Genomic DNA, 9,087 nt, shown 5'->3' on the forward strand with positions numbered 1-9,087 from the left:
GTTTTGGGAAAATTGAGTATATGGAGACTGTGTTGAATTTATGATTTTATATGTTATTGAAATTGTGGCTTATGACACTATGGTAGCATGATGGCTAAATTTTTTGGGTTGGCATGAAATATATGAACAGTTTTGGATTGATCTCGGTAGACTGAATTACATTTTATTCGCCATATTATGCTACTGAAATTTTTATGGGTTTGGTGGTATATTAAACGGTCACTACAGTGGTGGGGGTTTCCGTGGACTGCCTATGAGAGGGGCATGGTAACCCAATTATATATTTACCTCCGGGGGGAGATGTTGGATGAAGTATCTCCTGAGGTAAGATTTGAATGCACCTCACGGTAACTACAGTGGTGGGAGTTTCCGTGGACTGCCTATGAGAATAGCACGGTAACTCAATTATATACTTACCTCCGGGGGGAGATGTTAGGTGAAGTATCTCCTGAGGTATGATTTGAGTGCACCTCACGTTCGGGCCACGACGTGAGAGTGAGACTCAGCCAACGTTAAGGAACGGTTGTGTGTCAAATGTGAAAACATATTTATGGGTATGGGTCATTAAACAGCCTTGGCGGTCTCAGTAGGATACCTTGACGAAGGTACCTGCGAGAATGATTCTGGCAGGGGCCAAGTTTAAGAAATTCATAAGTCGGGAAATTTTGATGAAAAGAAATTATTTGGTATAGATTGAAACGAATTTTGTGTTATGAACATTATTGAGATATAACGTTTTTATAGTCTCCATCTACTCAGCTTTAGATGCTTTTGATGGTAATTGTTTATTCACTGGGATTATGTAATCATAATCTCACCCCTCTTCCTATCCATTTTTCAGGCTCAGGACAATTTGTTGATAGTTGATTAAGACGAGAATTAATCTCAGAGTTGCATCCTAGAAAGTAAGGGTTCGTAGCCTTACATCTTCTTAGTTATTTGGGGACCCACGTGTCATTGTAATTTAAATTGCATACTTTAGTTTTCTATATTACAGTATGTATAAATTTATTTTGTTTTTATGTGCAGATAATTAATTTTTGATGTTTCAAAAATATATATATATTGTTTTGCATTAAAATAGATTATTTTAATTAATATTTAGCTTTTACACCATGTTTTTGGCGAGTTTCGGTATTTTCGAAGAAAAATGATGAAAATGCCCTTGTGAGCCAGAAAGTAATATTTTATTGTTTTGATTTGGAAATGACTTATGATTTTTTTTGAAATGTGAGATTTAATAACTATCGTTCACTAGGGAGATGCGGAAGCTGATGCTAAGCCTTGCGGAGTTTCGATCGGCATTCGGGGTAATGAGTGCCTATCGGGACGTCGTGACGGTTGTCACGGGCTCGATGGGAGTTTCGGGTCGTGACAGTAGTGGTGGGGATTTTCGTGGACTGCCTATGAGAGGGGCACGATAACCTAATTATATACTTACCTCCCGGAGGAGATGTTGGATAAAGTATCTCCTAAGGTAAGATTTGAGTGCACCTCACGTTCGGATCACCACATGAGAGTGAGACTCAGCCAACGTCAAGGAACGGCTGTGTGTCAAATGCGAAAACATGTTTATGGGTATGAGACACTTAACAGCCTTGGCAGTCTTAGTGGGATACCTTGACGAAGGTACCCGCAAGAATGATTTTGGCAGGGGCCAAGTTTAAGAAATTCATAAGCTGGGAGATTTTGACGAAAAGAAATTGTTTGGTATAGATTGAAACGAATTTTACGTTATGAACATTATTGAGATATAATGTTTTTATATTGTCATTGTCTACTCGGCTTTAGATGCTTTTGATGGTAATTATTTACTCATTGGGATTATGTAATCTCACCCCTTTTCCTATCTATTTTTCAGGCTCAGGACAGTTTGTTGATAGTTGATTAAGACGAGAATTAATCGCGGAGTTGCATCCTAGAAAGTAAGGGTTTGTAGCTCTACACCTTCTTAGTCAGTTGGGGGCTCACGTATCACTGTAAACGAAATTTCATACTTTAATTATCTTTATTACTATATGAATAAATTTATTTTACTCTTAAGCTACAAAAGTTATTTTAGGAAGACTTTGAAAATATTGTGTTTTAAGAAAATAGAATATTTTATTTAATATTTTTATTATATTCAAATAGTTATAATTTTACTTTAAACGAATGTTTTAGACTTTAAAATTTAATTTAAATCATGAAATATGTGTTTCCACTTACATAATAAATTTTTACGGATTTCGAAATTTTTGAAAAAAAAATGACTAAATTACCTTTATGGGCAGAAATAAATTTTCATTGTTTTTAGATGGGAAAATGGTCCATTTCGTTTCAAAACACGATTTTAGTTACTGTCGATCACAAGGGAGGTAAGAAAACTGATACGAAAGATTTGCTAGGTTTCGATCAGCATTCGTGGTAAAGAATATCTGACGAGACTTCGCGGAGGTTGTTACGAGTTTGATGGGAGTTCCGAGTCGTGATAATTTTATTGGTATCAGAGCTTTTGGTTTTAAAGATATTAGAGCTTTTGGTTTTAAAAATTGTTTTAAGAATTCACACTGACACTGCGTGGCCCCAAGTGAAGTTAAGTTAGGTTAGATCCAGTTAGTTGGATATAGAATCTAAAGTTATCTAAGTCCATTCCATTTCTTACTGTGGAGTACCATGCCTCCTCGACATGGGCGTCCACCTTTCTATAGGTCAGTAGGGAGGGAAAGAGGCCGTACTAGACTTAGTCAACCAGATCCCGTGGAGGGGGAGTCGACTGCACCTACTTTTCGAGCAGCATCTACTACTGAGCTTACTGAGATTCCTCCACCTCCACCACTTACTGCTACTCCTGGTGTTCCTGCCATGTCTCCTGAGGCATTCCAAGCATTAGCAGCTTTTCTTAATGTCATTACGGGCCAGACTCAAGTTGGTTAAGTCCCTCCTATTGTTCCCCCAACAGTATCTCCAATGCTACCACCACCACTTCCTGTTCCACCACCAGTGCCAGATGTCTCTATTTCCAAAAAGCTTAAGGAAGCTAGGCAGCTGGGTTGCACTTCTTTTGTTGGTGATTTAGATGCAACCGCAGCTAAAGATTGGAGTACTCAGGTAACGGAGACATTTGTGGATATAAAATTTGATGATGATATGAAATTAATGGTGGCCACAAGATTACTGGAGAAGAGAGCCCATACATGGTGTAGCTCAGTAAAATCACATTCCATTACTCCGCTGACTTGGACAGACTTCCTACAAGAATTCAACGGTCAATACTACACCTACTTTCATCAGAAAGAGAAGAATAGAGAATTCCTAAGTTTACAACAAGGGAATTTGACCATAGAAGAGTACGAGGCTCGTTTTAACGAGCTGATGTCATATGTGCTAGACTTGGTGAAGTTTGAGCAAGATTAGGCTAATTATTTTGAAAAAGAGATCCGTAACGAGATCAGAGAGCGGATGACTGTGACAGGCAGGGAGCCTCATAAAGAAGTTGTACAGATGGCTTTAAGGGTCGAAAAACTCACTAATGAAAATCGAAGAATGCGAGCTGAGTTTACAAAGAGGAGGAACTCGAATGTATCCTCTAATCAGCTGCCTAAAAGAGGCAAGGACACATTTGCTTCTAAGAGTACTGCTTCTATTCTGGTGATATCTCTTTGACCCCCACTTTCGCAGTCACAGTAGAGACCTCCGAGATTTAGTAGGTCTGGGATGACTACTTCTGAGAAGAGTTCTGGAGGTTCGGATAAATGCGAAAAATGTGGGAGATATCATGTTAGGGTGTGTTAGGGCATAAGATGCTTTCATTGTGGTCAGTTAGGCCATATTAGGAGTGACTGCCCACAGTTAGGACGGGCTACGGTAGCTGCTTCATCTCCACTAGCTCATACGGATATGCAGAGGAGAGATTCCTCTAGAGTACACCCGAGGCAGGGGGTAGCTTTATGGTCTGAAATGGGTAGCAACACCCCGGCACAACCACCTTTGAGGCCATCAACTCATTCTTCAACAAGAGTTTTCGCTGTAACGGAAGATGAAGCACGAGTCCAATCTAGAGAAAATGAGTGAAAAGTTAGATGAAGGTGTAAGATAGTGATAGGAGATGTAAATACCAAGTGATGGACGTGTGAATAAAGATTTCAAGGATAATACAGTAAATGAGTTTATATAAAATGTTGTTATGAGCATTTCTTAATATATTGTGGAAATTGAAATTCAATAATACTTGAAGTATGTGAAATAATTGAAGCTAATACCCCCATATTCTCCTTGAGTTCGATAAGTGAAATTTTCAGGACAAAATTTTATTTTAAGGGGGGTAGTGTTGTCAAACCCTGTTCTATAAACTAATTATGACGCCATTTACATGCTCAATAGAATGTTTGCATATTTAGGAGGTTCGAGAAATCGTTAAAAGACGATATTGCCTCTAATGGTACCACTAAGTCGATTAAGCCTCGAACTAGTTCAAATAGGAATTTTAAGGTGAAATTAAGAGTTTCACAGTCCAGGGATGACTCAAAATGGTAATTTAGAGTTCGAGGATCAATTTGGAGTCAAACCGAAATTTTCACTATTTATGGGCAAAATGGTCATTTGCCACCTGGGGACAAAATGGAGATTTTTAGAAAAGATTTTTTGACCCCATTTGACTTATTGGAGTATGATTTGAGGTTTAGAAGTGAAAATTTTTAATTTTGATATAAATTGAAGTATAGGGGTGAAATGGTAATTTTACAACATCGGGGGCAAAACGGTAATTTTACACCCCCAGAGCATTTTTCAGCACAAGGTCTTCACCCATCATCATTTTTTTACCCTTGAATAATGTGTGGTGGAGATTTAAAGCTTAAAAGATAAGAATAAAAAAAAATGGACCAATCATGGAATGTCATGTGGCAAGTTTAAATTATTATATTATTTAACTATAAAAATCAGCCCACACCACCATTTCTCTCTCATAAGAGTCGGCTTTGGTAAGAAAACAAAGGGGAAAAGAAGAACAAACCCTAGGTGGAAAGAAATTCAAGAGAAAAGTGTGGATTTTCAAGAAAATCAAGTGGAAAAAGGTGAAATTTCTTGATTTTAGTTTATGAACTATTTTTCCTATGCATTTTCTCTTAATTTCCATGGTTGAAAAGTATGCTTTCATGGTGAATTCATGGCTGGTCAAAATGGGTATGGAGAGAGAATGACTTGGATTGGTTTGATTTTTAGGTATGTTAATGTTTTTAAGTGATTAATGATGTGTAACATGAAAACAAGTGAAGAAAACCACCAAAGGTTTGGTGTCCATCAATAGCCGAATTCTCTAAGTGAATAATGAGGAAGAATGGGATGCTATTCTAGGTGATTTGATTAAGAAATAATAGTTTTTGGTGTAGAAATTAATGAATTATGGAGAGAAAATTAAGTAGAAAAAATTATGGAGTTAGTGTACCATTGTTGGCCGAAAGTTCCAAAAAGAAAAGTGAAGATAAATTTTGCCTAATTGTGTGTTAATTAGTTTGTGTTTGGTGAATTGAGGGATTAGAAAAGAAATGGAGCAAGTTGGAGTGAAATTGGACGCATTGGCCAATTTATCGGATGAAAAATCGACTTAGGCCAATACCAGGTCTTGATGGCTACCCGTACATTTTTTTCATTTCATATCATGCATATATATATATCGAGCTTAAAATAGCTTATGACTATTAGACACAATTTAATTGGAATATGTGTCATGGATTATGGCTAGGTGGTGAGCCATTAGATACGAGTAAATGACTGTACCCGTAGACTGAAAATAGGAGTATTTCTACTCCTAATATTGTGAGTGGACAATTTATCGCCTTAAATATTTAGAGTAATTATACTTGTTTGATGCTTTTATTGAATGGTGAGTTTAAATTATAAAATATTATGTTTTCCAATTAAAATGTTTTTTTTAATAAAAATGAGATTTATATTGGTTTTGAAATCAAATATTGTTTTGGGAAAATTGAGTATATGGAGACTGTGTTGAATTTATGATTTTATATGTTATTGAAATTGTGGCTTATGACACTATGGTAGCATGATGGCTAAATTTTTGGAGTTGGCATGAAATATATGAATAGTTTTGGATTGGTCTTGGTAAACTAGATTAAATTTTATTCGTCATATTATGCTATTGAAAATTTTATGGGTCTAGTGGCATATTAAATGGTCACTGAGGTGGTGGGGGTTTCCGTGGACTGCTTATGAGAGGGGTACGGTAACCCAATTATATACTTACCTCCGGGGGGAGATGTTGGATAAAGTATCTCCTGAGGTAAGATTTGAGTGCACCTCACGTTCGGACCACAACGTGAGAGTGAGATTTAGCCAACGCTAAGGAACTGCTTTGTGTCAGATGCGAAAACATGTTTATGGGTATGGGACATTTAACAACCTTGGCTGTCTCAGTGGGATACCTTGATGAAGGTACCCGTGAGAATGATTCTGGTATAGGCCAAGTTTAAGAAATTCAAAAGCTGAGAAATTTTGACGAAAAGAAATTATTTGGTATAGATTGAAACGAATTTTACATTATGAACATTATTGAGATATAATATTTTTATATTGTCTCTGTCTACTCGACTTTAGATTCTTTTGATAGTAATTGTTTACTCACTGGGATTATGTAATCTCACCCCTCTTCCTATCCATTTTTCAGGCTCAGGACAGTTTGTTGATAGTGGATTAAGACGAGAATTAATCCCGGAGTTGCATCCTAAAAAGTAAGGGTTCGTAGCCCTACATTTTCTTGTTTAGTTGGGGGCCCACGTATCACTGTAAACGAAATTTCATACTTTAATTATCTTTATTACTATATGAATAAATTTATTTTACTCTTACGATACAAAAGTTATTTTAGGAAGACTTTGAAAATATTGTGTTTTAAAAAAATAGAATATTTTATTTAATATTTTTATTATATTCAAATAACTATAATTTTACTTTAAACGAATGTTTTAGACTTCAAAATTTAATTTAAATCATAAAATATGTGTTTCCACTTACATAATACATTTTTACGGATTTTAAAATTTTTGAAAAAAAAATGACTAAAATACCCCTATGAGGTAGAAATAAATTTTCATTGTTTTTGGATGGAAAAATGGTCCATTTCGTTTCAAAACACGATTTCAGTTACTGTCGATTATAGGGGAGGTAAGAAAACTAATACGAAAGCCTTGTGAGATTTCGGTCAGTATTCGGGGTAAAGAATGTTTGACGAGATTTCGCGACGGTTGTCACTGACTCGATAGGAGTTCCGGGTCGTGACAGGTGATGTGTTTAAAAGGATGAAGGTGATGTTGGGAATGAAAAAGTAGATAGGGGTGTTGAATTGTAAATCCAATTATATGGGTTAGTTGTTGGTGTTTTATTTTTTACCGAGCCCATTTTTATTATAGTTGATTTGGACCTTTTGTGTGTTGATTTAAGCCCATTTCAATTTAAATACGGAATAAAAGAAAGAAAGACAAGGGCTATATAGGCTGAACAATTTAGAGATGTAGTGCAGAAAAATATAACAAAAAATAGATGAAGAAAAAGAAAGTTTTTTTGAGTTGGTGAGAAAGATGAAACATTACGTGTAAGATCTTTTACTCTACCTTAAATGAGAATCTTTGATGAATATTGAAGTGAAAAAATCTGATTCTATTCTTGTTTACTTGCTTGAATATCAGTTATGCTTGGTGGTTATTTTGAATCTCAAAACTTAGTTGGTTGAAGATAGATTTTTTATGTGAAAAATGTACTGAAAATTTATGTTTGATTGAGGTGAAAAGTTGTGCTTTTCGGTGGTTTGTGAAAACTTGATTATTTTGCTTAAAAGAAGTTTTCAAGTACTTGTGAAAAAGTCTTTTAAGCTTCTCCACCTAACGAAGACAAAGTGGTAAAGGAGCACACTACACCTAAATGAATTCATGAATTGAGGACGAGTTTCACTCATTCCAGGTCCTGAAGACAATCATTTTGTCTATATGTATATCTAATCTCTACTTGTGTTAAAAATATCATTAAAGTTTGCTGGTAGGAAGGATGAAAAGAAACAAACATTGATAAATCTTTTAATCCCATAGAGTTAAACTACAAAAGCAGACTAGGTTAAGAAGTTTCTTACTTAATTTTCTTCTTTTTCCCTTCTTCCTACCGAGCAAAGCTTAAGGGAAGAGAACTTGAAACTAGAATACCCTCCTAGTAGACATTTAATGGTTGAATTTCACATGTTATAAATGTAACCAAAGATCATCTAATTTTGCGTATATTATATATACAAACAGTATAAAATTTCCTATGTTGACACTTTTTTTTTTTTTTTACGCATGAAGATTTGATTTGAGACATCAATGAGTGGTAATATTCTCTTATCCTATCAAATCTATTTCCTTTCAAGATTTTCAAAATGAAATCTCAACTCAATTTTAGCTGTCCGAATATCTCTTTAATTGGAAACACGATAACTCCCATACTTATATGTCACTACATGAATCTATCTTCACTCTTTTCATTTATTTTAAGATGGTTCAACTTTTTGTATTCCCATTAAATTAAAACAAAAACCCCCTCGGATGCAAAGGTTAATGCCCTTTAAATATATATATATATATATTTTAAAAGAATGGAGATTGTTGGATTTGTACGTTCATATTATCATATTTCTCCGGACGAACTCTTTTTTCCTTTTGAATTAAAGAAAAAAGAAAAACAAAAAGCAAAAGAAGAATAAATCATGTTTCATTGACCTTTCTGATTGTCCCTTTAGTAGTTTGAATGCTATCGTTCAATGCATATAATTATTTCCTATCTGAAATATTCCCAATCACCTATCAAGATAACAAAAGGGTCAAAGCCTACATGATTTTACAGCATTTAGATCATATTCTCCATATGAATCTTATTCCTTCAACAAATTAAGGTGCCCGAAACATATGATCAAAAAGAGAGGACGGTGCTACCCAGCCTTGCCAAAAGTCTCTTTTCCCTTATTCTTGATTTTGATTGTTTCCTATTTATCAATATTACTTTTTGGAGAAAAAAAATAAAGAATAAATTAAAATACACGTATCACATCATCAGCAATTAATTATATGC

At 35.1% G+C, this 9,087-nt stretch overlaps 1 long non-coding RNA gene across 1 annotated transcript in view; it reads left to right on the forward strand.

Annotated features, from left to right (window-relative positions):
- LOC108663387 overlaps positions 1-966 on the forward strand; it is a 9,378-nt gene extending 8,412 nt beyond the window's left edge. Inside the window, exon 3 of the long non-coding RNA XR_001929366.1 lies at positions 842-966. This is a non-coding gene — a long non-coding RNA (uncharacterized LOC108663387). The remainder of the gene's footprint in view (positions 1-841) is intronic.

Source organism: Theobroma cacao, chromosome 9, assembly GCF_000208745.1.
Source record: "Theobroma cacao cultivar B97-61/B2 chromosome 9, Criollo_cocoa_genome_V2, whole genome shotgun sequence".
NCBI lineage: Eukaryota > Viridiplantae > Streptophyta > Magnoliopsida > Malvales > Malvaceae > Theobroma > Theobroma cacao.